Source organism: Acomys russatus, chromosome 19, assembly GCF_903995435.1.
Source record: "Acomys russatus chromosome 19, mAcoRus1.1, whole genome shotgun sequence".
Lineage (NCBI taxonomy): Eukaryota > Metazoa > Chordata > Mammalia > Rodentia > Muridae > Acomys > Acomys russatus.
Window position 1 is genome coordinate 5,065,787 of NC_067155.1, and position 5,956 is coordinate 5,071,742.

The 5,956-nt window shown below is 42.7% G+C and overlaps 1 protein-coding gene across 1 annotated transcript in view; it reads right to left on the reverse strand.

The window, feature by feature from the left end:
- Positions 1-5,643, reverse strand: part of LOC127203444 (zinc finger protein 420-like) — a 22,543-nt gene extending 16,900 nt beyond the window's left edge. Inside the window, exon 1 of the mRNA XM_051162218.1 lies at positions 5,522-5,643. The gene's annotated coding sequence lies outside the window, so the exon portion shown is untranslated. The remainder of the gene's footprint in view (positions 1-5,521) is intronic.
- Positions 5,644-5,956: the final 313 nt, after the last annotated feature.

A 5,956-nucleotide genomic window follows, 5' to 3' on the forward strand; every position in this document is an offset into this window, starting at 1 on the left:
CACCACTGGAATTGTTCCAAAGAACTGAATTTAAAAAGGTGTACTTCTCCTGTTCCCAGTAACCTCTTTTCTTTCCTATCTAGGGTAGGTGGGTTGGAAGGGAGATATAAGCATTAAAGAACCCCAAATACAGTAGATTTGAAAAAGTTCAAAGCCTACATGTATGTGTGTGTGTGCGTGTGTGTGTGTGTGAGAGAGAGAGAGAGAGAGAGAGAGAGAGAGAGAGAGAGAGAGAGAGAGAGAGAGACAGAGAGAGACAGAGAGAGACAGAGAGAGAGTATGAATGTAGGTTGGGAGCACAAAGGTCCCTTTTCCAGATCACTAGGGAAAACAGAAAAGTTAAACATCCAGAAATGTCTCCTCTAAAAAGGAAATGAGTTCTAGTTTCACACTCAGACTGCTGGGAGTGGATGCTGTTAATAACCTGGTGACCTTTGCTATCTATAGAGGTAGGTCTTACTTAAATACCCCAGAATGTTCATTCCAGACTCCCCTTCCCTAAACCTGTATCTTTAACTTTGTTTCTCAGCCAACAGAACCCACCCTTAGGGGAAGATGTCACATGTAATCTATGTCCTGCTGTGTCCAATGCTATATGTAAGACTTGTATGACAGACACCGCTCCAGACCCATCCTTAGGTCCTTAAACTAATGTATGGAGCCTATCTCTAGCACCCATCTTTTTGAAAGAAATAACATGTATTTTGAGTCGAGTTTCAATGTCATTATGCCTCCTTATGCACTGGAGATTCTATCACACCAGGAAATGTTCTTCCAAACTGTACTGTGTTTAAGCAGGCCTACAATCAACTGCCTGGTGTCCGACTGAGCCAGCCCCAACGAAGTCGGGCCAGCCTGAGTTTTCCTTCTTGCTTCTTACAGTTTATTTCCCTACCAGCCATGATGCCTGCAGAGATCCCCACACTCTTAACCTCTGACCATATCTCCAGTGTTTAGGCAATTCTTAATAACTCAAGTTGAAAGTCAGTATTTATTGTATCAACTCTGAGACCCTTCAGTTCTTGCATGCTACCTATTTTCTCTGCAGAAGTCAACTTTATGGTTCCAGCTGAACTAGGACTGTTTGAAATGTGTCTAGACTCCTGGCTAATTCAATTATATGTTATACCTTATGTCAGTCCTATACCACAAAGCAAGCTTTCATTCTGCATATCTGCATAACGTTGTTTTAGTTTACATAATTCTGCCATGTACACACATGAACACACACATGTGCACACATGCACAAGCACAACCACACACACCTATACTATATTTAGGTCATCTCTTCTAACTTTATTGATAGTTAATGGACATTTTAGGGCGAGTATGGGAGAACAGGTGCTACTTATCAGTAGCTTTATCCCCAACTGATCTTATCTCGTATGGAGCGGACACATTCTATTTCTTCTCCATGATTTCAGAGGAATTGCTCTACTGTGTTCCATAATTTTGGAACAATACATTCTAATTTTACCAAGGAACAAATTCGAACAACAGTAAAGAGAGCGATCAAAGATTAAAAGTAAATAAAAGAACTCAAATCTCTAGAAACAAACTGCAGACATTTATGAATTCCTGGAGGAAGTTTAAAGGTATTCAGTGAGCTATGCAAGAAGAGTTAACAACCAACTGAGGTCAGGAAATGTATAGCATCAAAGAAAGAGTTGAAGCAATGCAAAGAAAGTGGACCATAGCTCAGAAAGCCACAATATGAGGAAAGAGAGGAAGGAAAGGAACTCAGCATTTCCACTCTCCCACTCAGCAGAAACCGGCGGACAGAGGAATGGAGAATTCATTGTTTTTAGGTGGGCGGAGGACCTACCTAATGAGCAGCCACAGAAATGTGATCTGTCCTCTCTCAACAGTCCGTGGTTCCACAAGATAACCAGTGGACTCTGCAGCAGTAATGTGGAATTTGACTGATGAAGTGCAGCAAGGTCAAAAGTGCCTGTGAGCAGCATCACATGCAAGCAGCTCTCCTCCGAGAAGAGCATGCAAGACCAAAGGAGACTTCTAGAAGTCCGACTGCACACCACAGCACTGGACTGGGAGAGTTGTGTGTGACTTACGACGCAACTACCATGCAGCCCTTAATCCCAAGCCCTGTCTGGCAGTCATGAGCTACTTAGAGTGGGAACAGGTTCTTTCTACATCACACCTCAGTGAGCAGGAGGCCATGAGCACTGGGGCCTGTTATTATACTCCAAAGTTAAGAAAACTGTGGTGCTTAATATAGTTTGCTTTCCTTCTGTAGCAGATTTCTCTGTACGTGGGATGCCGGGCGAAAGCATTTTCTTGTACTGTAATTTCTTCCACAACTAGGGAGGATCCTCTCAAAAGCTTCTGCTGTGTTCCCCATTACATTATCAGTATGATAAGCCTTCTGTTAACACATTAGTAGGGCACAGACTGTTCTCTGGCCCCGGGCTCCGTGAACACAATCAACTTTAACAACCATGAGGATCATCCCTGATCCTTCCAATGTTGGCACGAGCTGTCTGATGTCCTGTCACCTATCTAGACTCCCCATTTGCTTTCACACTAGGACTGACACCTCGATGTTCTTTACTGTACTTTTTTCTTGACGCGTTATGAACACCTCCAGGACACTTATAGTTTCTTTTCGTTTCTTTTCATTTCTCTCTCTCTCCCTCCCTCCCTCCCTCCCTCTCTCTCTCTCTCTCTCTCTTCTAATGTGTCTGTGTGTCTTCGTCTGTACCCCTATGCACCTGTTACAGTGCCTGCAGGGGTCAGAACTGGTGTTCTGGAACCTGACTTACAGGAGGATGTTACACATCCATGCAGGTAAAGGGAACTGGACCTAAAAACTGCAAGTGCATCAACAGTTCTTAGCTGCTGGGCCACCTCTGCAGCCCCTTGCTGACTGGTCATCATTAGCTACCGTGGGGACTTAAATCCAGCAGCAATGATACATAATTCCATGGAGCACCGAGGATACTCCCCATAGTGTCCTGATGAGTAAAACGCCATAAAAGACAGTCACACACAAAGATATGCTCAGAAATTCTGGCAGCAAGAGGTGCTGATTATGAAAGGCATTTCCCCCCTAATCATGTGCCCGAGTGCTTAAAAGAATAAGAGCGAGTTGACATGAAGTCCTATATAGGAAGGTACTAAAAAGGTTTGTGTAGCAATTAATGAAATAGAGACTCAAAGACAATACGATGGGTCAAAGCAACAGACTTATTTATGTGAAGGAAGTCAAGGAATGAGGAAGAAGCATTTTTAGCCTAATCCAGAAGCAAAGCAGGGGTCCTTAAGTAGCAGGGCTAGAGCTGAGAAGGGGACCCTGCAAGGCGTGCCAATCACGTCAGTGCTACCTTCGGCAGTGCTGTAGAAAGTCACAGGCGAACGAATCAGAATGGAAGAAGGAAAGGACGAGCTCCTGGAAACGAGTGAGTGAACACTTGCATTTTACTCATCCTGACACTATGTGGGGTGGGGGTGGGGGGGTGTCCTCAGTGCTCCATGAATTATTTATCATTGCTCCTGGTAGCTAGTGATGACCAGTCAGCAAGGGGCTGCAGAGGTGGCTCAGCAGCTAAGAGCTGTTGTCGCACTTGCAGTTTCTAGGCCCAGTTCCCTTTACCTGCATGGATGTGTAACATCCTCCTGTAAGTTAGGTTCCACGAGGGTCTTGTGTCATGAAACTAGAACTGACTGAAGCAGGAGGAGTTTCCTCTTAAAGTCTGTGAGGGCCAGAAAGATCTGGCCCAGAACTCTCTTTTCTCTTTAGATAAACCTTACACTAATGACAAAAGGAGAATATCGCATAAGAGACAAAGAAAAAGAACATGTAAATAGAATAATCAAAGGTGAGCTCAGGCCAAGATACGGGACTGTTTCAACACCTACAAACTAATTAATATAAGACACCAAATATGCAGACTCGGTGAGGGAAGAAATAAGACCATGTCAACAGACCCAACACACACACACACACACACACACACACACACACACGTGTGTGTGTGGTTGTTAATTTACTTTAAATATAAGAATACAAAATGCTAAAAGTTGAGGAAATTTTTTTAAAAGATGTGCTTGAAGAGAGTTGGCCATAATGTAGGAAGAAGAAAACACCCAATCCATCAAGTTACAAAACAAAGAATTTTAACAAACGCCAGAGAGCTATGTGATCAATATGATTGCACTTCAGAAAACAGTTCCCAAGTGCATGAAGCAATCAATGACACAACTGTAGGGGGAGAAAAAGATCCTGATGCAGAGAAGCTTCAACATCTGCCTTTCGGTGATGTTGGAGATCAGAGAGATGCCCAGTCTTCTCAAACTTCAGCCAGCATGCTCCAGGGTGGCCACATCTTAGAAACAGAGCGAGTCTCAAGTCTCTTCTTGGTAGCCTGCTATCCTTCCTTTGAGTGCCACCAGGTCTCCCCCTCCAGGGGACACGGTCAAATATGAGGCACCAGAGTATATAAAGGGGGAGGAAGTCCCCCTCAGGCACAGTCATAGGGGAGGGGAGTAAGGGGAAAATGGGAGGGAGGGAGGGAAGAATGGGAGGATACAAGGGATGGGATAACCATTGAGATGTAACAAGAATAAATTAATAAAAGAAAGAAAGAAAGAAAGAAAAGAGTTAATATTCACATTAAAAAAAAAAAAAAAAAGAAATAGAGCGAGTCTTCAAACCTACTAATGATCAAAGGTGTCTTCTCTAAGAACCTGAAAAACTGACATCAACAGTGGACAGGAAACAGAAGACTACATAAAAGACATGTGAATACTGATTCACCGCTAGCATGTTCTTATTCAAACACGGGAAGAATTGTAAAAGGATGTTTATATGATGTAAAGATTCTACGTAATTTGAACCAAGACTGTACAGGCATTTTTCATATGAATAGAGGAAAACCTTCCTAAAATTTACAAAATTGTGAGAAATCACCAAGACTTCAAAACATATGAAAGAAGGACCAAACTATATAAAAACTGTAGCTACACAAACCGCGGAGCAATGATGTGAAGGCAGATGACACGGATATCAATGGAAAGACAAAGTAGATGGGAGTTTTATACTCTGCACGGACATTAAACAAATCTTATCAGAATTCTGCTGGAACTATTTTAGGAATGGGAAATTAACCCTAAAAGACACAGACCCAGAAGGAAGTACAAAATACTCCAAAACAAAACAAAACAAAAACAAACAAACAAAACCCCAAGAGCAGGGAAAACAAGCAGCATCAATTAATTCTTCTAACTAAATACTACATTAAAATTATAGTAATAAAACCTGTTAAGATTGGTATGAAGACACATCCAATGATGTGGCTGGGAGTGGGAAAGATTACTTGCATGCAAAGTCAAATGAACTTATATTTGCCTCTAAGCCTTACCTAGAGAGTCTACATGATAATCTTGAGATCACTCTCAGTGGAATCATCTAGAATCATGTCTAATGAAACAGAATGAGGCAAAACCGATTTCATATCCTCTTTCTAGTGTCACTTGAGCCCATCTCCACCCTCTCACGTACCTGGGTCCTTTGCTACAGTCTACTCTGTCTTCACCATCTCTGGCTCTTAGTTGTCACTCACAGGTGAGCAGATCTGGCTGAGCAGTGGGGAGACCTGCACATGGGAAAGAGATGCTTCAGGTAGATCCTGGAGCTTTTCATGGAACAAGACTGAAAGATGCTAACACCCGCCAAAAGGATAAACTTGAAGGAAAGAGACAATATCAAGACAAATGTTTCTCTTCCTTTAGGGATTTCGCTTAACTCTGAGTTGCGAGACTCATTTAGGCACAGTTAACATATATGTGGAGCAGTTTTCCCAGGAACTCTGAGGAGGAGGAGCTAGGGAGACTGCAAGAAAACTATTCTCATCCACACAAACCAAGATCTCTGAAAAAAAAAAAATCCCTGTCAGCAGGGTCTAGGCATTCCCACTTGTCCTACAAGAAGTCCACA